The sequence below is a fragment of the Nyctereutes procyonoides genome, unplaced genomic scaffold (genome assembly GCF_905146905.1).
Source record: "Nyctereutes procyonoides isolate TBG_1078 unplaced genomic scaffold, NYPRO_anot_genome, whole genome shotgun sequence".
NCBI classification, from domain to species: domain Eukaryota; kingdom Metazoa; phylum Chordata; class Mammalia; order Carnivora; family Canidae; genus Nyctereutes; species Nyctereutes procyonoides.
The window spans coordinates 22,448,496-22,472,604 of record NW_026575147.1 but is presented as its reverse complement, the minus strand read 5'-3'; the positions used below and the strand labels follow the sequence as shown (position 1 = coordinate 22,472,604).

The window sequence follows — 24,109 nt, the reverse complement described above, 5'->3', positions numbered from 1 at the left end:
GATTATCAACTGTTAAGCCACAAATGTAAGCCATGATTTTAAAAGTATAATACAGTTAAAGAAAAAATAATAAAATGTCCTTATTTCCTCTTGTTTTATTAGAGTGGAGCCTATGAAGGTATTAGGACCAGAGAAAAGGTTGGAGTAGTTACTGGTTTTGGAAATTACATTCTTCTGTATACCGTTTCTTTTATGTAGCACAGGGCTTGCTACATAGTAGGTATTCAAATATTTGAATAAGGAAGTAGAAATAATATATTTAGCAGAACTCTTTGATCACGTGTAGACCATTATATTTACAGTGTATGAGTTAGGCCCTGTGATACTGTAGGTGGAAAATTTTTTAGAATTTTTTTATTTTGCATTAAACAACACACATTTATTATTTCATAAATCTAGAAGGCTAAAAGTCCAAGAACAAGGTATGGGCAGGGCTGGTTGCTTCTTAGACTTCTGTCCTTGGCTTTTATTTTTATTTTATTTTATTTTATTTTATTTTATTTTATTTTATTTTATTTTATTTATTTTATTATTATTTATGATAGTCACAGAGAGAGAGAGAGAGAGAGAGAGAGAGAGAGAGAGAGAGAGGCAGAGACATAGGCAGAGGGAGAAGCAGGCTCCATGCACCGGGAGCCTGATGTGGGATTCGATTCCGGGTCTCCAGGATCGCGCCCTGGGCCAAAGGCAGGCGCCAAACCGCTGCGCCACCCAGGGATCCCTGTCCTTGGCTTTTAGATGGTCATCTTCTTCCTGTATCTTCCCATGGTTTTGTTTTTTGTAACTTTCTGTGCCCTAATCTCTTCTTATGACACCAGTCATACTGGATTAGGGCCCAATCTGATTACTTCATTTTAATTTAATCACATTTTTAAAGACCCTGCCTCCAAATACAGTCACATTCTGAGGTAATGGGAGTTAGGACTTGAACATATGAAGTTTTAGGGAACACAGTTTAGCACATAACATTAGAAAACAAAGATGGAAATTTGATAATATAGGTACCAGGATGTCACTTGATAAGAATGCAGCTGAGTAGGTGAGAAGTCTCTCTTCCCCTCTCATTCTCCCATCTCTCTCTCTCTCTGTCTGCTTCTTTCTCTTTTATGTAATTATGTATGTATATATATAAAAGTGTATACATATATTTTATAGGAGAATAATGACCATCTATGTAGCTGCTCCCTGAGAAACTGACTCTGTCTAAACTGAGACTTTTTGGTTAAAATGAGTAATATTATACAAAGTAATATATGGCATTTTGACTTTGCAATGTTTATTTTTATTTTTTTAAATATTTTATTTATTTGAGAGAGAGGAGAGAGAGCACAAGTAGGGGAAAGGGGTAGAGGGAGAGGGACAAGCAGGCTCCCCGCTGAGCAGGGAGCCCGATGTGAGGGCTTGTTCCAGGACCCTGAGATCATGACCTGAGATGAAGGCAGATGCTTAACTGACTGAGCCATCCAGGCACCCCAACTTTGTTATATTTCTTAAATATTATGAAAAAAGAGGTGTGTGGTGAGATACCTGGGTGGCTCAGTGGTTGAATGCCTGCTTTCAGCCCACAATGTGATCCCAGGGTCCTGGGATCAAGTCCCAGATAGGGCTCCCCGACAGGGAGTCTGCTTCTCCCTCTGCCTGTGTCTCTGCCTCTCTCTCTGTGTCTCTCATGAATAAATAAATAAAATATTAAAAAAAGAAAAAAGAGGTGTGGTATAATTCATGCTGGATGATATATGACTAGAAAGTGAATTGCCCTGATTTGAATAGAACACTATTAAAGTAAATTGCCTCACGTCTTTTGTGGTTTCCAAATTGTATTCACACAAGACCAGTTATGTGGTTAATTATTCTAATACAAATATTGCCACATTTAAATCTTTGATTTCATCACCACCCTGATTGAACGGGCTTATTAAATTCTTATTCCAGAGGAATTTTCCTATTGGAATAGATTATCCTGAAGTAACTGCCACACAGTTCTTTTAAGCTAGAAAATAAGAACTTGATATGGCTATGGCATTAGGTGGAGCAGTCAAGAAAACATTCATTGGATTTCAGGTTGAGCAGTTAAGAAAAGTATTCATTGGATTTCTTTTTCTGACAGTATAACTGCCTGAACCTTTTGGTTCTAAAACATTCAAAATATGCTTGCTTTAAAAAAAAAAAAAAAAAGCAATCGCAACAGAAAGTCCTTTTAAATGAATGGATGAATCTGCATAAAGGAACAAGCAGGATCTCAGAGAAATGGCATGGCTTTGAAGCCACTGGATACCCTGGGGACATATATGGACCTATGTGACCTGTAACTTAAGAGCACAGAGTGGCTGTGAGGACTAAGATCAGGGCTTCTACAGTTTGTGAAGTCAGATTGGAAACTACTTTAGGGAAAAGGCAAGCAAGTGGCAAGGGGAAGAAAATTCTTACCCTCTTCCAGAAGTAGGCAAAAGAAAAGATTCTCTATGGTATCTGAATAGAGGTTAAAAGCAAAAGTCTCCTCTGAGTATTGATAACCACTCACTTGCCCTTGTGTGTGCATTTGGGGTTTAAATTAATACTGTTTGCACAATCTGAAAAAGCCTAAATCTAGAATTATAATTTAAGATGGTAAATAAATGCTTTAATAAATGCTGTAGGTCCTTGGCAGAACCATACTCCGATTCTGCTTGGAAGTAAACATCTTCAATCAATCTGCAAAGAATTGCCACAGTTACATAAAATAGGAGCACACAATCAGAAATTACTATCATAATAAGCCACCATGTGTGAAATTCAGTAGGAACAGCATACCAAAGAACCAAACCCGGTAGACTTCTGTTCTTGGAATATAAATGCAGTTTATGAATGAAACATTTTAATATTGTTAACGGAATAAAAGAAAACATTGATAACATGAGTAAGGAGGGAGTCGCTATTATTGACCAGGCAGTTTTGAAAATGAACCAATTAGAAATTGTAGAAATGCCAAATAAAAAACAAAAAAAAATTAATGGTAAGGATAAATAAGATATTAGATATAGTACAGGAGAAAAATTACTAAAACATAGGTCTGAAGCTGGCATAAAGAAGATAGTAGAGGGGCTGAGGGGTAGATATTGTGATGAAAAGGATAAGAGAAGAGTAAATTTCAGAAGATGGTAGAGGGAAAATGGGAGGAGAGACAATATTTGAAGTGTAAAAGATTTTAGAAAAAAAGATTGCGATCTTCATGTTTTGGAGGCCGAAGAAATAGCAAGAAAGCCATACAGGGGGGTGCATGGACTCATTCATTGTAGCAAAATGTGTAAAGGGTAAAGACAAACACGGAGATCTTTTTTTTTTTTAAGATTCTATTTATTTATTCATGAGAGAGAGAGAGAGAGAGAGAGAGAGAGGCAGAGAGAGAGGCAGAGAGGCAGAGAGAGAGAGAGAGAGGCAGAGACACAGGCAGAGGGAGAAGCAGGCTCCATGCAGGGAACCTGATGTGGGACTTGATCCCGGGACTCAAGGATCACACACTGGGCCGAAGGCGCTAAACCACTGAGCCATCCAGGGATCCCCAAAACACCAAGATCTTAAAACAGAAGCTCACACAGTGGAATTATAAATGTACCAAAAGAAAATAAAAACTGTTCTAGAATTGTTTTCTAGTGACGTAATAGTTCTTTGAAACATGAAGGCAGGGAACCCTGGGTGGCACAGCGGTTTAGCGCCTGCCTTTGGCCCAGGGCGCGATCCTGGAGACCCGGGATCGAGTCCCACGTCGGGCTCCCGGTGCATGGAGCCTGCTTCTCCCTCTGCCTGTGTCTCTGCCTTGCCTCTCTCTATCTCTGTGTGTGACTATCATAAATAAATAAAAAAATTTAAAAAAAAAAATAAATAAAAAAATGAAACATGAAGGCAAACTAAAGGTATTTTGAGATAAACAAAAATAGGGAGTTTATCTGTTTAGCTAAAAGCCCCATTCCTCCAAGTAACTTTGAATGATTTAATTCTTATCTTCAAAAGGAGGTTTGAGATGTTAGAAGAAGCATAACGAAGTAAGGTGGTAGATATGGGGATAAATGTAAACATACATTAATGATGTAAAACAGAAACCTAACTTACGGAGTTTAAAAAACCACAGTAATATCAGGGTAGTCATAAAGAACTGTACTACAATTTGATATAAGTGGGGAGGAGATAATTAGATTTAAAACCTCTTAAGGTCCTTGTGTTATTTAGGATGAAGCTAAATTTCATATTATAGATATGGAAGTTAAAAGTTAAAGTTTAATGTTCAAAAGAATGAAAATGGGTATCTTCTAAATGAGAAAAGAAAAAAAATATGAAAAAACTCTTCAACTTAACAAAAGGGAGGAAAGAGAAAAAATGTGGGCAAAATAAAAGGCACAAGATAAAATGGCAGAAATAAATCTAAACATCAATAATCAAATTAAGTATTACATCAAACTGAAAAGGGAAACAATCTAGTTATATGCTGTTTGTAAGAGAACACCTTAAAGAATGAGGACAGAAAAGGATTGAAAACAATGGGGGAAAAATAGCAATTACTAACCAAAATATTTCTTGTGTAGTAATGATATTATCAGACCAAATATATTTTACGGCAAAATATTAGTAGCATCTGAGAGGGTTCTATATCATGATAAAAATATTAATTTTTGGTAGGAAGCTGTTTCTAATAAGTTTATATGAACCTAATAGCTTAATTCCCAACTTATAAAGAAAAAAGTAGACAAATTATAAGAAAATTTTGACAAGTTCATTATCATAGTTAAAGATGTTCACACACCTCTTAGTAATTTTAGATTCAGCAGACAAAAAAAAAAGAGAAAGAATTATAGAAGATAGAGCATTATTAACAAATTTGATTTAGTGAATATATATACAACCCTATTCCCAACAATTGGAAAATATAACCCTTTTTTTCAACCACATACTGAACATTCATGAAAATTGACCATGCTTAGGCCATGGGTTTTGCAAGCTTTTGATAAATGGCCAAATCCTAAGTATTTTCTGCTTTGAGATAAACATTTTATCTCAAAGTTGGGGATTTTTTTCCCCCAGCTATTGGCAACTTTATTTGTAACTATTCAGCTCTGATGTTGTAAATTTAAACAGCCATGGGCAATATGTAAACACATGGGTGTGGCTATATTCCAATAAAATTTTATTTACAAATAATAGGTGCCTGGCTGGATTTGGCCTATAGGTCTTATTTCATCAGCTCCTGCTTTAAGCCCTTAAAAGTCTCAACAAATTTCTGTGTCATACAGATTACATTTTCTGACTGAAGTAGAAGGAAGTTAGAAATCAGTACCCTCCTTTCCCCGCCAACCTATATACTTAATGGGGGGAAATATCTTCCTAATTCCTTGATCAAAGAAGAAATCATAATGGGAATTTAAAAAATACTTAGTACTGAATAATAATGAAATTACTGTAAATCAGAGCTTATAGAATGCAGTTTAAACAGTGTTCACATGAAAATTTATAGCCTTAAAGGAATTTAAGAAGAAAGGTGGAAAACTAATGTATTTAATCATTTGGCATAAGAAGTTAAAAAAAAGGAGAGAAAGATCATGTCTATGGATAGGAGACTGGGTAACCTAATTCAGTCAGTTTTAAGAAGTTGATTTCTAAGTTTATGCAGTTTCATTCAAAGTTCCAAAAACTTTAAAAAACCAATGTGAAATCTTATTTTAAAATTTGCAAAGGACAAGTTATCCTAGAAACTTGAAGAACAAGTTAGGAGTGGGGGCTAGGTGTATACTGTCCAGTGTAATAATTACTGTCAGGAACTTGTAGTTAGGCAGTATGGTGACAACACAGAGATAAATACATCAAAGAAGCAGAAGGGAGGCACAGAATTAGGCCTTTATGGAAACTTAATATGTCAGAGAGATGATGCACATTGGTGGAAAAAGGGTACACTCTTCACCATGTATTGCTGGAATAATTAGCTTGTTTATAAGGGTAGAAAATGGAATGGGATCTCTACTTCACACACTATACAAAATCAAATTCAGTCAGATTAAAGCCTTAATAAAAACCGCTACCACTTCTGTAGTGCTCATTATATACTTGACCTTCTTCTGTCACTTTATACACATTTAGTCCTTTGATCGTTGCATTTATCTTTATTGTAGGTGCTATGATAATGTCACCATTTTTTATGTGAAGAAACTGAGGCAAGCGCAGAGAAACCAAGTAATTTGCTCAGGGTCATAGTAGCAGAGACATTTGACCAGGTCGTCTGGCTTCAGTCTGTGACCTTAACTTCCATGCTATACTGCTTTTACTTAAATGAGCAGGACAGAATTTTTTTTTTATTTTTTAAATAAATTAATTTTTATTGATGTTCAATTTACCAACATACAGAATAACACCCAGTGCTCATTCCGTCAAGTGTCCCCCTCAGTGCCCGTCACCCATTCTCCCCCACCCCCCGCCCTCCTCCCCTTCCACCACCCCCAGTTCATTTCCCAGAGTTAGAAGTCTTTGTGTTCTGTCTCCCTTTCTGATATTTCCCACACATTTCTTCTCCCTTCCCTTATATTCCCTTTCACTATTATTCATATTCCCCAAATGAATGAGAACATACACTCTTTGAGCAGGACAGAATTTAAATTTTTAATATAGAGGCATGTTTTTGTGACCTCAGGATAGGGAAGAATTTTTTTTTTTAAAGAAGGATTTTACGTTTTTCATAAAGGAACAAAAATTAATAAATTTGGCTACCTTAAAATTAGGAACTTCTTCTATTGTTAGTAGGTACCATAAAATAAGTGAAAAGACAAGTTAGAGATTGGTAGGAGATATTTGTGATACTTAGAACAGGAAAAGATTACCATAAAATATAATGAATTCCTACCACACTAATAATGTATAAGGGTTTTGTTGATCCACATTATTCTCCACCATTGGAATTTCTTCTGATACTAGTGGCCATAAAATGGTATATTTATAGTTTTAGTTTGCATCCTTGATTTCTAGTGAGGCTAAGCATTACTTCTTATTATTAATAGTCATTTGTATTTTTCCTTCAATAAAGAGCCTGCAGAAGATAGGACCTGGGGCTAACCAGTTAGTCCTCTGAGGATTGCAGGTCTTCCTCCAATACTCCTGTATCTATAAATTTTATTAGAGAAACACCTATGATCAGATTGCTTCTCTGGCCAGTTTTTGCTCTCTAGGATATTTTTTGTTTATCTTCATTTAGAGCTGTACTCCTAAATCATTTAATAGAACACTGAATGTGCTGGTACAGTTCATAACATTTGAAAGGATTAACATTTGATTTATGCTCTGTAAATCCCACAGCTATTAGAAAATAGCCTAAAACTTCAGGATTTACTTTGCAGAAGTGATTTCCTTCTAATGTATTCTCTTTCAACAGAATTCAGAATCCTGTTACATAAGAGGCTATACAGATTTAATTCCCATGCATTTGTATTTAGTGACCATTATAGTTTAAAAAGTATAAAATTTCCCTAATTCTCAAAGTAACACATACTTAAAAGAAAATTTGGAAAATACAAACATGTAGGCAATAATAAACTATTTAAAGAACTATGACTTATGATATACTCCTTTGTGGTTATTTTGTGTTTATATCTTTATGTACCTGGTAGAGAATAACTATCCCATTTTAACTGAATAGCTTTCACTTGTTATTATGCCAAAAAAGTAATTATAATTATTTAGAAATTTAATTAAATAGAAGTTGAGTCACCATATTTAAAGAGGTTTGAGTTTCAGCAAGGAGTAGGAGGGGATTGTCCTGTGCATTATAGAATATTTAGCATTATGCCTGGCCTCTTCCTACTAGATGCTGGTAGTATACTCTATCTCCTCCAGTCAGACTATCAAAAACACTTCCAGATCTTGCCAGATGTCCCTTGAGGGGACAGAATCACACCCCCCCCCCCAGCACCTCTGTTGAGCACCTCAGGTACATATAGTAGAACACTCTTTCTTCCATAGTTATGTTTTCTTCTCTTGGTTTAGGAGAAGAAACCTTCTCTTGGTTTCTTGCCTCTCTTGGGTCCTTTTATACATACTGCTTCTTTTCACTCTGCTTTGCTGCTTCCTCTCTCCCTGGCTTCTTAATGTCCACACCGCTCTCCTGAACTCTACACTCATTTATCCAAGTGATCATCAGACATCCTCACTCCTATCTCTAAGAGGCATTGCAAATGGAATGTGTCTATACACAAAGTCCTGACCTCTGCCTCCCCTAAACATCTTCATGTGCAGCCGTGCTTATTTTCATTTGATGCAATTCCTGTTGTCTAGCCCCAAACCTTACAGTCTTGTCTGACTGACTTGTTACTCAAAACCTCACATGCAATACATCAGGAAGTCCTATTGGCTCTACCTTTACAATTTATTCAGAATCTGACCTTTGCTCCCTTTCTCTACTGCTGTCACCATCATCTCTTGGTTGGTTTAGTGCAGGAGCCACCTAACTAGTCTCCCAGCTCTGCCCTTGTGTCCTTAATCTTCTCTGAGTGACCTTTAAAAATGTTCAATCGAATCATGTCTTTCCTCTCCTCAGAGCTCTGCAATGGCTTCTGTCTTTCACTCAGTATAAAAGCTGAACTATGGTATATAATAGGTCCTCAAAAATACTTATTACATGATGAAGAGGTAAATCAAATAATTCAAATGTTTTTTTCACCTTCTTCATCTTGCTGATACTTTGTTACTTTTAACTACAACTCCTTTCTTGAACTCTCTTCTTCTCGTATAGGTATTTTCACTTTTCTCTCTGGTTGGTTGTCTATCATCTTCAGGGCTCTATTACCTGTATGTACAGTCATTAAACTTCTGTTCACATCCTTGACTCTCTTTCTCCTTTCTGTACCCTTCGTCCTTCTTTGAGGATTTCAGTCACACCAGTGTCTAAACTATCACTTCTTCATTGATTCTTTTCAATTGCATAGTACTATATAGAAGTCTTTTTATTTTTTATCCCCACTGAATACGAGTTCCATGAAAGCAGGGACTGGATCTTGCTGGTCAACTACTGTATGCCCAGGGCCAAATGTGGTTCCTGGTACATGGTGGTCATTCACTACACATTTGTTGATTGAGTGATTTTTTTTTTTAAGATTTTATTTATTTATTTATTTCATGAGAGACACAGACGGGCAGAGACATGGGCAGAGGGAGAAGCAGGCTCCCGTCAGGGAGCCTGATGTGAGACTTGATCCCAGGACTGGGGATCATGACCTGAGCCAAAGGCAGATGCTCAACCACTGAGCCATCCAGATGCCCCAAATGAGTGAATCTTAAATCTGTTTTTCATAACTGCTTTTTGGTCATCTTCAGCTAGATGCTTTTATATCAGTCCATAATTAATATGCCCAAAATCAGACTAACTATTCTCTATCCCCCACCCATTGAACCTGTTCTCCCTCCTTGCCACTCTGCCTTTTCAATAAAGGGTATTCCCATCCACACCAGTTGTTAAAGCCAAACATCTAGGTTTCTTTCTTCTTTCTTCTTTTTTCTTTCTTCTTTCTTCTTTGTTCTTCTTCTTCTTCTTCTTTTTCTTTTTTTAAAGATTTCTCCCACTTTTTCACCACTCCTAATCAGTTACCAAATTTTGCTCTTCTTTTTATTTTTTTAGTTTTTATTTTTTTATTTTTTGCTCTTCTTTTTAAAAACAAAACAAAACAGCCCTATGGAGGTATGATTTACATATCATAAAATTTACCTGTTTTAAGGGTACAATTCAACCATCACCACACCTAGTTTTATAACCTTTCCATTACCTTGAAAAGAAACCGTATAACCACTTAGAGTTGTTCCTCATTTTCATTTTGCAGTCTTCGGCAACCATTAATCTACTTTTTATCTCTATATTTGCCCCTTTTCTTGAACAATCATGTAACTAGAATCATACAATATGTGTTTGATTGTTTTTTTTTCTGACTTCTTTCACAGAGCACATTGTTTTTGAGTTTCATTCATGGTGTATTTTGTTGTCAGTTACTTTGTTCCTTTTTATTGCCGAATCGCCTTCCATTGTATGGATCTGTCAGAGTTTTCTAATTCAGTCAGTAGTTTTCCACCAGCAACCTATGAAAGTTCTGATTTCTCTACAGTCTCACCGATATTTGATATGGTCTTTTTGGTTATAGCCATCCGAATGGATGAGAAATGGTATTTCATTTGGTTTTAATTTGTATTTCCCTGATGATTAAAGATGTCAAGCATCTTTTCATGTGCGAATTAGCTATTTATGTGTCTTCTTTTGCCCAATTTATTTACATTCATTTATTTTTAGAGTGAGGGAGAGAGAGTACGTCCACAAGTGAGGGAGAGTTGGGGAAGGAGGAGTAGAGAAGAGAGAGAATCTCAAGCCGACTATGATCATGGAGCCTGAGGTGGGGGGGTGAGGTGCTCAATCTCAGGACCCTGAGATCATGACCCAAACTGACATCAAGAATTGGATGTTCAGCTGACTGAGCCACCCATGTGTCCCCCTTTGCCCATTTTCAAATTGAGTTGGTTGTCTTCTTATTATAAGCTATATGAGTCCTCTACATATTCTAGACACAAATCTCTTATTAGATATATGACTTACAAATATTTTTTCCTAGTCTATGGGTTATTTTTAAATTCTAAAATGTTTTAAAAACTTGAGATATAATTCACATACCATAATATTGACTCCTTTAAAGTGTGCAATTCGGTAGTTTTTAGTATGTTCACAGGGTTGTGCAATCATCACCACTAGATGATTTCAGAATATTTTCATTACCTCCAAAAGAAAACCAATATCCATTAGCAGTCACTCCCCATTCCTTACTCCCTTCAGCCCCAGGCAGCCACTTACCTTCTTTCTATCTAGGGATTTGCCTAGTTTGCTTCTTTTACTCTCTTGAATGGTGTCTTTTGAAACACAAAAGATTTTAATTTTGATTAAGTTCAGTTGATCAATTTTGTCTTTTATCTTGTGCTTTCTCTGTCCTATTTAAGAAGGCATTGCTTAATTCAAGATCTTGAAGCTTTACTCCTATATTTACTTCTAAGAGTTTTATAATTTTGTTTTTACATTTGGTCTGTGGTCTGAGTTAATTTCTGTGTATAATGTGAGAAAGAGATTCAAATTCATCTTTTTGTGAGTGGGTATCCAATTGCCCCAGCACCATTTTATACAAGAGTATTTCTTTGAATCTAAAGTATGTTACTTGCAGACAACAGATAGTTAGATCTTGAATTCTTATCCAGATGCACAATCTCTGCCTAGAATCTTTTTTTTTCTACCTCAGATAGCTTTGACTTTGTTCCTTGTTTTCTTCTCCCATTCCCATTGCCTTTGTCCTTACCTAGACTGTCAGTGATCCTCCTCCCCCCATTTTACTCAGTTTACTTGTCTGACTCCTGTGGGCCTTTGAGTTTGCAAATCTTGGCATGAAATATCATGTCTGCCTCCTGTAATTCTTCCTATTCATTATTTTATTCACTGGGTATTTAGTGTTTAGTAAGTGACAGGTACTGTTCTAGGTAGAAACTAGAGTAGTCTATCTGTAAGCTTTTAATGATTAACTTACCACTCAAAAAAAAAAAAAAAAAAACGTAGTGTCAAAAGAACAACCAGTTGCTTAGTTCCTGATTCTTGGGTTGATGACTTGTGAGTGAAATTCCCTGGTCTTGTCTGGGCTGTCATTTACAATCAGCTAGATAGTTGGAGTTGGTTGGTCATCATCTGAGGCAAGAATTGGAAATCCTAGTATGCTCCCTAAGCTAAGAATATTGTTCATATTTTTGAAGAGTTGCAAAATAAAAAGACAAAAGAATATGTGAAGAGATCATATATTGCCCTTAAAGCCTAAAATTTTTCTGTCTGTCGCTTTACAAAATATTTGCTGATCCCTGGTCTAAGGCAAAAGGAACTGCCTGGGCTATGTGTCTCTCATCATCCAGCAGGCTAGACTAGACTTTTTATGGTTCCAAGAGAGAGTGGAAGTGTACAAGATTTTTGAAGCTTACATTTGGAACTGGTCCAATGTTGCTTCTGCTATATTTTGTTGGCAACATCAAGTCACAAGGTTGGCTGAAATTCAACAGATGGAATAAAGGACTTTATTATTTATTTTAGTGGGAAGAGCTATAATATCACATTTTAAGATGTGTGAATAAAAGGAGGAGACAAGTTATGGCCATTTCTATTGCCTCCCACAAACAAAACAGAAATCTCTTTGCTTTTGTAGAGTTGTACATTCTATTGAGGCAACAAATTCTCCTGTTTCAGTCTACCTCCCAAATATGCCCCTAATATAACCATTCTGTCCTACTTGCATGTCCCTGAAGAGTCCTCTGATTTTTCACTTTCTTCTACTATAGTCATGCTTTATGAATGTCTGTGGAATGAAAAAATAGTGTGAGTTTCTTCCCTCATATTCTTGGTCAATTCCGTCTTCAAGTTTGCTCACTTCTCGGAGGCATTTCCTGACATTATGCTCTGTACTCGATGTTTCTCTGTGTTCTCTGACATACTGTATTTTAGCACTGGTGAATGCTGAATTATGATTAGTAGTTCAGTATCTTCTTGGTAAGGTTTCTGAAGAAAATGTTCCTTCCTTGTTGACATATTTCCATTTCCAGTCAACAAATAATTGTCATATACCTATTCTGTGTCAGGCACTGTGCTGAGTGGTAGAAATAAACACAACAGACAAGGAAGGAAAGTGCTTGCATTCATGGAACTACATAAGTAGCATTTTTAATAATGCTGGGGATTTGTTTGTTTTTTAAGCAAGTTTAGTATATTAGGTTTTCTTTTCTTATTATGGCTCCAAACCATTTTTGGCCCATAAATCTTCTGCATTTTAGTCTTGTGAAGTTTTACTTTTAAGGCATTTGCTATGTCACTTTTGATTTTTTTGTAGCTGCATCTTTTGTGTTAGGCAATATGTGTATTTTGAAAACCAAGCATACCAAATTGTTATGTTGAAATTCATATACTATTTTGATTAGTAGTTTGCTTTCTTCTTGGTCATTCACTTTTTAAAATCTTGGTAGTCCATCTCCAAGGACAGCATGTTATACCCATTTTGGAACACAGGTTTGAGGTTCCATATTCTGAGGAAAATTAGGTTTTAGTGCTTATTATGGTGCCCTATTCATAATGGGCACTTAATAAGCATTTGTTCATGGTAATAGCCTCTTTGGTTTTCTGTTTCATTGAGTTTCACCCAAAATGATTATTCTCAACTGGCTTTAAATAGCTAAATAAATTCTTGACCTTCAGTATAATAATTATAATAACTTCTTTTCATTCTTTATTATAGTGATACTCCCTTTCTCTCTTGCCTCTCATTCCACCCTCAAAAATATTAATGTGTAAATTTGGAAATGTCTCTATTTTCACGGTTGCCAATCTGCTTGAAGCATTTGAGAATGTGCATATGAATTTTATAAATTGATGCCTGCAGAAATTAAGGACCATTTAGAGAACTGATTTATTACCTGAAAAGAATCAATGGTATGCTTCTCTGTAACTTGTTATTAGATAGTCGTATCATTGAGTTTCATTCTTAGTTCAGTCATTCATCCATTTAATATGTACTTTTTTGAGTGCCTGCAATACATCAGTCACTGTGCAAGGTGCTGATGTTACAGAAAGGAGTTAAACATAGTCCATGTGCTCAGGGAGGTCTTTATTTTATACTTAAATCTCTAAGGTTTAAAGTATTACAGAAGGCTACAATATAAATATTCACCAGATAGAAAGGAAGAGCAAGGAAGAACTCCATGGGATTTTACCTTTCTCTGGCATCCCATGTAACCATTCTGTGAAATGTAGCAAATGATATTCTGATATTTTGAATTGAAAGCATAAGGCTATAGATCTTTCATAATGTTGGATTTTTGGAAATGCTAATAGCTTCTGGTTATTACTGAATCTTCAAGTGTCATATTTGTTGCAATGAGTGTGGGGATTGAATTAAATGTTTGGAAATAAGATTGTTGAAAAGCATGCATATATATATTATGACGGCTGATGTCACATGAATTATTTAATATTTGGGCAGTTCAAACTGATGAATAATTAGAATTCCTATAGAATAATATAAAATATTTTGATTGTAGATTTAGAGATAATATTGTTTGATCAGAAAAAGTTTGAAAAACAGTAATTTTCCTCATTAACTTCTTGACAATTCAGTATGTTGGGTAAGACATATTCTTTTATATAAGTGAAATCATATAATTCTATATTATATTTTGTTATGTGTAGAGGACCAAATTAAGAGATGAAAACCTTAATGAGATAAAAGGAAAAAATTTCTCTCATGGCCAGTTGGTTTATAAGAAGGGTAAAGAAGCTACATAGCAGCTCATATATGTAAAGCCTAAGTGATTTTTATTGTGTTTTTATTTACACATGATTAATGAGTTAATCCATAGATCAGCAAGGAGGTTTAAAGTATTCAAAATTAAAAGCTAGGCTATTTGGGAGGGAGAGTTAACTTTTTCATTTAAAATGGGAAGGATGATGGGATCCCTGGTGGTGCAGCAGTTTAGCGCCTGCCTTTGGCCCAGGGCGCGATCCTGGAGACCCGGGATCGAATCCCATGTTGGGCTCCCGGTGCGTGGAGCCTGCTTCTCCCTCTGCCTGTGTCTCTGCCTCTCTCTCTCTCTCTCTCTGTGACTATCATAAATAAATAAAAAATAAAAAAAAATAAAATGGGAAGGATGTTATTTAACTATTAACTATTGATGTGGATGATGACAAGGGAATATGAAATGGTACTTTTTCACCTGCTGGTAATCCCTTAATAAATAAGCACTTCTTTTTTTCTTTTTTCTTTCTTTTTTTTTCCAGTATTGTAGAAACACTTTGGGGATAAAATTGTTGGAATTATAGCTGTATAAGTTATATTGTTGTACTAAAGTAAGGTCACTTTTAAAATACTGAATTTAGGGATCCCTGGGTGGCGCAGCGATTTGGCACCGGCCTTTGGCCCAGGGCGCGATCCTGGAGACCCAGGATCGAATCCCACATCGGGCTCCCGGTGCGTGGAGCCTGCTTCTCCCTCTGCCTGTGTCTCTGCCTCTCTCTCTCTCTCTCTCTGTGACTATCATAAATAAATAAAAAATAAAAAAAAATAAAATGGGAAGGATGTTATTTAACTATTAACTATTGATGTGGATGATGACAAGGGAATATGAAATGGTACTTTTTCACCTGCTGGTAATCCCTTAATAAATAAGCACTTCTTTTTTTCTTTTTTCTTTCTTTTTTTTTCCAGTATTGTAGAAACACTTTGGGGATAAAATTGTTGGAATTATAGCTGTATAAGTTATATTGTTGTACTAAAGTAAGGTCACTTTTAAAATACTGAATTTAGGGATCCCTGGGTGGCGCAGCGATTTGGCACCGGCCTTTGGCCCAGGGCGCGATCCTGGAGACCCAGGATCGAATCCCACATCAGGCTCCCGGTGCATGGAGCCTGCTTCTCCCTCTGCCTGTGTCTCTGCCTCTCTCTCTCTCTCTCTCTCTCTCTCTCTCTCTCTGACTATCATAAAAAAAAATTAAAATACTGAATTTATTTTTTGAAAAGTTTTATTTAAAAAGCAGTCTGAAGGTCCCTTTGAAGGCCCATTTTCATTTTGTATTGCAGGAGTTCTAAACTCCAAAGTGCTCCTTGGAAGGGCCCTAATTATTAGTAGTTTGGTATTTACCTTGGCTAAATAAATTAGATATTATGTTTCACTCAGTCTGTACTCCCACAGTGAAGTGTCCTGTGTATGTGTCTATATAATATACAGAAAGTGCATAGGTTTTCCTTTTTCCCCCTAAGACATTCCATGTTTTATGAAGATGCATTTGTGCATCTATAGGGTGATTTGAACATGACATTAATAAAGAATTCAAATAGGAATAAAACCAATATTGTACCAGGTATTTTAAGGCTGTTTTAAAATAAGGTAATTAAAAGTAACCATATTAGAACTAAAATTCCTTTGATTTTCTTTTCCCCACTCATTCTTGGCCTACTTTTTATATAACTTTACATAACTATTGCTTAATATTAGTATTGTTTAAATTTTAATATTCTCTTTTTAATCTTTACAAGTTTGGAATTCAACTTGTCCCTCTTTATTAATGTTTAATAAGAATAGTAGAGATGAAATTTGAGCAACACATGTTCCCTTTTAAGTGGAACTACTACTTCCTTCATACTGATTAAACAACTTGATTTTTCTAAGACCCTTATTTTCCTCCTTTCTTTCTTTTTCTTGCCTATCCCATTGTTTTTTAATTAATTTGTGTTTTTTAGATTCACCCTCCCCTCCCTGTCCATAGTAGAAAGGGAAATAAAGTAGAATTTAGGGATTACTTGATTTTCATTCACTTATTATTTAACTGTCTGCTGCTGGCAGAAATATCTGTGATCTGCGTACCACCTTTGTATATATTGAAGAATACATAAAACTACATATATCTAGTTACTCTTTCAGTCCAAAGACAAGTAGAATTAATCTTTTTTTTCTACTTGAATTTAGAGCAGTCTAGTTAATAGTCCAGAAATTTAGAGGCTTGTCTAATTTTTTTATTTGTATCCTGCCTTATTATTGCTGCTGCTGTTAAATCTTTCTGCAGTGTACTGCCTCGACCCTCACTGGCCATCACCCCCTTTTTTTTTTTTAAAGATTTTATTTATTTATTCATGAGAGACACAGAGAGAGAGACACACACAGAGAAAGAGAGACAGAGAGAGAGAGAGAGGCAGAGACACAGGCAGAGGGAGAAGCAGGCTCCATGTAGGGAGCTTGACGTGGGACTCGATCCCGGGTCTCCAGGATCAGTCTCTGGGCTGAAGGCGGTGCTAAACCGCTGAGCCACTGGGGCTGCCCATCATCACCCTTTTTTTATATGAGGACTTTTACAATCTGTTCCTTGCCTTACTCTCCATCCCCTTCCCTTGTCGCTCATTATTATTAGCCCCAACCACACTGAACGACATGTAGTTCCTGAAGTATATTTTGTTTTCTCTTCCCTTCGTGCCTTTGCACATACTGTTCCCTCTACCTAGAGCATCCTTGCATGGTTGCACTGCCCTTTCTCATTGCCAGGCAAACTCCTTTAAGCCTGTTAGGAGGTCATTTCGTCTGGTTGCTTCATGACACCTTTCCCTCTTCTGGGCTTCCCCAGCATCATATGTAAGCCTCTAAGATGACTATCCAGGATTGTTTGTCACCTCACTTGGCTATGAGCTTTGTGGGAACACAGATGGATTCTTCTCTCTCTCTATGTTCTGCACAGAGCACTTAAGTGATAGAATGGAGAAGGGAGCAGAAGCTGAGGTTTGCATGTCTCCTATGCCTGAGGACATGTTTTGTTATTTTGGAAATAGTTGGATGAATTCTGTTGCCACAACAATATGGAAAGACATGTTATTATTTCTATTTTATAGTTCAGAAAACTGAAGTTGATTTGTCCAGTGATGTAGAGTACATAGCAGAGCCAGAATTTGAACCCAGGCCTGGATTGATTCCAATCTCTTTTAGCATGCTGCGTCCTCAGTCATGGATGGAGTGAGTGAGTGATGACCGACAGTAGTGTAAGGCAGCAGAAAGAACATGTGCCCGGTCATCAGACATATCTGGGTTTGAATTCTGACTTGCCATTTCACCAACTGTTGGCAAGTTTCATGATCTCTATAAATCTCTGTTTTCCCTTCCTAAAAATGTGGCCAATACTGTTATCTACTTCGGGGGATTGCTGTGAGAATTAAATAAAATATGGTGGGAAGAGGGTTGTGTAGTGCCCCATTAGAGATGGCCATTGGGTCAGATAACACTATATATAGCTACAAGCAAAAGAAAGACTAATAAGAGTTTCAGCAAAGACAGATTTTAAACAGTTTCACATAAGAAGAAGTCTGGAAATAGTCTTCAGTGACTGAGTCTCTTTCTCATAATCACAGGGCGTCTGTGAAGTCTCCCGCGCCATATCAAAAGCTGGAGAAAGTGAGCAGGCATGGGCGGGCAACAGTAATGACTTAAGTGTTCTAACCACAGTCCCACCTTTACCCCAGAGACTGGATGGTGGAGAGTAGGGGAGTGGCGATCAGACCAATGACCCTTTTTCAGTCCTCACCTTCATGAGGGAGGAGCATACTGCTCCCTTCTCCCATAAAATTGGAGACGTACCTTTCCCAGTAGCTGTCCTCCTGCTGCTGTGTGATACGACCTCACAATGAAAACAGTCACGAGGTGTGCTTATCACTTCATGGGGCTGAAGCCACGAACAAGGAAACAAGCATGGAGCATTGTTTTAATCCCTACCAAGTAAGGGCCCAGAGTAGATCAGTATGTCCTATTCAGATAATTATTTAGGTGTTAACATTTCGCAAAATGGCTTTTCAGTCATTTTCTTATCTCACTGGCTTAAGACTGCTTACAAAAAACTGCTATAGCTTATAACTGCTTCCACCCCCCCCCCCAATCCAACATACCAAACAACAGAAGCCAGGTAGACAACCATCACCTCTAGACAGACAGCAGCAAAACCTTACAATGTCATGGAGTCCCTCTGATAGTTGGATGGCTGCTGCTTTTTTCCCTGAGGGAACAGAAACTTCAGCTTCAGTAGCCCAGAGTTGATGATATGCTTAAAGCTCCCCTAGGGTCTCACCTTTGAGTCTTACCCTGCCACTGTTATCAGACTCAGAACAGGATCTTCTTTAGTTCTGCTTCCTCCCACCCAGCTTCCTGGTGATAGAATTTTGCATGGCTGTTCGACCTCCTGCCACCTGCTCACCCTGTTGATTTTTGGCTGACTGGGGAGAAAAGGGAAACTGAACTGTGGAGCTCTTGCTGCTTTGCCAGTGATGGGTTACATTTCTCAAATGCTCATTCAGGTTCTAGAGTGGAATTTGCTATAGAAACAGTGGTAAGAAGGACATTTGGGTTATATACTGTCATTAGTTCAGTAGTTCATTTACATTTTGGAGACTGCCCTGAGATCCTACTACCATTATCTGTTATTCCTGTATGGAAATATTTGATGACTTCCAACCAATTTGAAAACAAACATTTGGAACAGTGTGTGACATGAGTTGAATGGCCTGTGTTTGAGCTTTAACTTCCTGCATGTTGGTAGGATGCTGGAGTAACACTTGTCCAGAGAGAAAGGCAGGAGAAGCAGCTAAGGACATGCATAACTCGTAGACTGATTAATTAGTCCCTTAAAAGAAATAAGTGAAGTGTGCAGAAAGATCTTGGATGCAGAATGTGCTTGGTTCTTTCCTGTGTACACTTCATACAAGTTTTTCTTTTTAATATTCACATTTTGAAAGTTCAGTTATTTTTCCAGTAGAGTGCCACTCAGAGAACCTAGAGATATGTATGTAAAGAGTAATGTCCAATTAGGGCATGACTCATATTGAGTTTCATTCTTTGGCTCAACTATGTTTTACAAATTAATGTTAATACTAGATTTTCTACAACTTAGATTCGCTAAATGGTTTTTAGTTACTCAGAAGCCACTGATAATTTTGTAAAGTAATAAACCTAACAATGATGATAAAGTTCAGCCTCCAAATATTGAGAGGCATGCATGCTTTTCTGTGACAACTTTTAGAAACTGCTTTGAGGTAGATGAAGAAAAGGCAGAAGATATGTTGAGAAGCAGATGTTGTATGACTAACGTACCCAGCTGTGTACTAACAAAATGAACCTCATGCCGATTAGTTAACAATTCTTTGGCAGTCAGAGACCTATGTAAAGCAGTAAGCACAGCATGGGGGAATAAAAAAAAATTAAAAGCATTTTCTAAACTTAAAACATTGGCTTTGTCTAGTCTACCATCTGTGTTACTGAAAAGTTGATTTTGTTGTGGGTAAGTCATACCAAGGTCACTTCCCCCCCAAAATTGGTTAACCCATAGAGTCTTCATTCTCAAATTAGTATTAGATGCCTTGGCACTTTGAATTAGTGAAAAATGTTGTTTCAATAAAGTAAGCTTCCCTTGGGTGCATAGAAATCTAAATAATTTTATACTGGCATTCTTTTATGAAACAGCTTTTTTTCTTTTTTTTTTTTTTGTTTCTGTTCAGTTCTTGTTGGGATATTTTCAGGTTAAATCTATCAGTTATTTTAAAATTTTCTATTGAAATGCTTCTTGGCCCGATTTAGATGTATGATCATGTAAATACAAAGGGAAGTGCCACTGATCCTTCTTGTCATGGTCTTCTGGTAAGAAAGCATAGGGCTTTCTTGTCCTAAAAGTCCTCCTCCTTTGATTGAATCGTTGGTAGTCTGTAGGATGGCCTACTTAGGCTAAAAGTTCACTCTTTAGTACTTAAAAATAATCTGTTCCATTTTCCCTTACAGAACCAAAAATTGAAAATTTATACCCATAGATTATTTCTATATGCTACATCAGCTCTTTGTAATTAGTTTCTTTTGGCTCAGCAATTTTCTTCCTTAGTAATTAGAGATATTGCAAAGCACAACATGGGATTTTCTAAGAAGTAAAATGAAATATCTTAGAACTTTATAAAAATCAAGGCTGATATAATTTGTCTGAAATGAAAACAAAAAGCATGATCAAACATTTATTAATGTGTTGGTGTGATGAAATTAGGCTGCACAAAAATTAATAAGCTTTGGTATTCATATTATATTAATAGAGTGCAATAAATTGAAAACATACTTTTACCTTGATTCAAGAACTAAATGAAGATAGTTTTATCCTTCTCTGAATCCAGGAGAGTCTTTCATTAAAGTATTCAAGTTTCAAAAAAAAATATTCAAGTTTCTTTTATATGACTTATTTTTTTTAAGATTTATTTATTTATTTTATTTTTTAAATATTTTATTTATTTATTCGTGAGAAATAGAGAGAGGCAGAGACACAGGCTGAGGGAGAAGCAGGCTCCATGCAGGAAGCCCGATGTGAGAATTAATCCCAGGACTCCAGGATCACGACCTGAGCCCAAAGCAGATGCTCAACCACTGAGCCACCCAGGCATTCCTATTTATTTATTTTAGAGAGAGAGAGCATGAGAGAGTGTGGGGGGAGAGGAAGAGGAAGAGAGAATCTTTTTTTTTTTTGAAGACTTTATTCATGAAAGACACACACAGAGAGAGAGAGAGAGAGAGAGGCAGCGACATAGGCAAAGGGAGAAGCAGGCTCCATGCAGGAAGCCTGATGTGGGTGGGACTCGATCCCAGGACCCCAGGATCACGCCCTGAGCTGAAGGCAGACGCTTAACCACTGAGCCACCCAGGCGTCACTAAGAAGAGAGAGTCTTAAGCAGACTCTGCACTGAGCCTGGAGCCCAATGTGGGGCTTGATCTCACAATCCTGAGATCATGACCTGAGATGAAACCAAGAGTCAGATGCTCAACCAACTGAGCCACCCAGGCGCTGCAGTATATAACTTATTTTTAAACTAAGAGCTAGGATTCTGAGGGCCTTTACATCCCACATAATTTATGATATTGTTCTGGTTATGATATCTACAAAAACTTTTGCTCATTGGCTGGTCTTATTTTTGCCTATACAGCTTTGCTTTTGATTGGAGTTGAAATGTTTTATGCATGGGATGTAGTAATGCTTGCCTTGTTGAGTATTGAGAGAGAAATTTTGTTTTGGTTAAACACCATTCTGGCAGTACTATATGAAGCTTATATTGGAAGTGGATAGAGACAGAGGGCTGCATACCATCAAAGGAGTGAATTATAAAAAGAAAAAGGAAAGAGGAAAAGTAGTGGTCATTACTGGCATTTAGAGATTTATTACAGGGGCTTCTAGATACTCCATTAATTCATACGGTATCTTTGTGAACTGAGGTCTTACAGAGGACTATGGAAAGAAAGCTGCTTATAACTGTTATTGTCTCTATAATTATATTTATTTTTCAGAATGAAGAAAACAAATGTTAATTAAATTTCAGTAACAATGTATTTTAGGAAATATATTTGCTTGATTAAAAATAATTTAAGAAGACAGGGACGCCTGGGTGGCTCAGCGGTTAAGCAATGCCTTCGGCCCAGGGCGTGAAGTCCCACATGGGGCTCCCTGCATGGAGCCTGCTTCTCCCTCTGCCTATGTCTCTGCCTCTCCTTCTCTCTGTGTCTCTCATGAATAAATAAAATCTTTTAGAAGAATTATTAAAGATAAATTTTCATATTTAAAATTTGTCATGTGTTGCCCCTGGACGCCGCCGAGTAAGCATCGTTAAAGTCTCCCCTCCCACCGCTGTCATGTCTAAGTCAGAGCCCAAGCAGCTGCGGAAGCTCTTCATTGGAGGTTTGAGCTTCGAAACAACTGATGAGAGTCTGAGGAGCCATTTTGAGCAATGGGGGATGCTTACGGACTGTGTGGTAATGAGAGACCCCAACACCAAGCGCTCCAGAGGCTTTGGGTTTATCACGTACGCCACCGTGGAGGAGGTGGATGCAGCCATGAATGCTCGGCCGCACAAGGTGGACTGAAGAGTCGTGGAACCAAAGAGGGCTGTCTCCCGAGAAGATTCTCAAAGACCTGGTGCCCACTTAACTGTGAAAAAGATTTTTGTTGGTGGCATTAAAGAAGACACTGATAAAGATAAAAATTATTTTGATTAATTATTATTAATAATTATTAAATCAATTATTTTGATTTGAAAAATTAATAAAGATTATTTTGAACAGTATGGGAAAATTGAAGTGATTGAGCTCATGACTGACTGAGGCAATGGCAAAAAGAGAGGTTTTGCTTTTGTGACCTTTGACGACCACGACTCTGTAGACAAGATTGTCATTCAAAAATACCATACTGTGAATGGCCACAACTGTGAAGTAAGGAAAGCCCTATCGAAGCAAGAGATGGCTAGTGCTTGGTCCAGCCAAAGAGGCCGAAGTGGTTCTGGAAACTTTGGTGGTGGTCGTGGAGGTGGTTTTGGTGGGAATGACAACTTTGGTCGTGGAGGGAACTTCAGTGGTCAAGGTGTCTTCGGTGGCAGTCAAGGTGGTGGTGGATATGGTGGCAGTGGGGATGGCTATAACAGATTTGGTAATGACGGAAGCAACTTTGGAGGTGGTGGAAGCTATAACGATTTTGGCAATTACAACAATCAATCCTCAAATTTTGGACCCATGAAAGGAGGAAGTTTTGGAGGCAGAAGCTCTGGCCCCTATGGTGGTGGAGGCCAATACTTTGCCAAACCACGAAACCAAGGTGGCTATGGTGGTTCCAGCAGCAGCAGCTATGGCAGTGGCAGAAGGTTTTAATTACTGCCAGGAAACAAAGCTTAGCAGGAGAGGAGAGCCAGAGAAGTGACAGGGAAGTTACAGGTTACAACAGATTTGTGAACTCAGCCAAGCACAGTGGTGGCAGGGCCTAGCTGCTACAAAGAAGACATGTTTTAGACAATACTCATGTGTATGGGCAAAAAACTCAAGGATTGTATTTGTGACTAATTGTATAACAGGTTATTTTAGTTTCTGTTTTGTGGAAAGTGTAAAGCATTCCAACAAAGGGTTTTAATGTAGATTTTTTTTTTTGCACCCATGCTGTTGATTGCTAAATGTAATAGTCTGATCATGACACTGAATAAATGTGTCTTTTTAAAAAATAAAAATAAAAAAAATAAAATTTGTCATGTCAATTATAATTTTTTTTAATTTCAAAAAAGAAAAATTTATATCATTCAGTAAAATAATTTGAGTTTTCCTAAAGTTCTGTAGTTGCTTATTCTTTAAAGAAGAGTTTTATTTATTCATTTGTTAAAGATTAATTGAGTTTAGAGAGAGAGTGAGCGCATGTGCATGAGTGGGAGGGGGAGAGGGAGAGAATCCCAAGTAGACTTCCTGCTGAACTTGGAGCTTGATGTGGGACTCTGTCTCACAACCCTGAGATCATGACCTGAGCCAAAACCGAGAGTCGGATGATTGACTGACTGTGCTACCCAGGCACCCTTATAGAAATAGTATTTGTTGAAAACCTGTATTATAACTGTCACCACTATATTACATTGAATTCTTTTGATTTTTATCACAGTAATTTCAAATTTTCCATATCATAGGTTGGGGATAGAAGAAGTTTTGTAATAGGACTCAGAGTTCTGTTAAGCAAATGAAGAGTATGAATAGCGTTCAATATATA

General features: G+C 37.1%; 1 protein-coding gene and 1 pseudogene across 1 annotated transcript in view; both read left to right on the top strand.

The window, feature by feature from the left end:
* Positions 1-24,109, top strand: part of MAGI3 (membrane associated guanylate kinase, WW and PDZ domain containing 3) — a 239,918-nt gene that overhangs the window by 47,239 nt on the left and 168,570 nt on the right.
* On the top strand, positions 22,219-23,545 carry LOC129501526 (heterogeneous nuclear ribonucleoprotein A1-like; annotated as a pseudogene).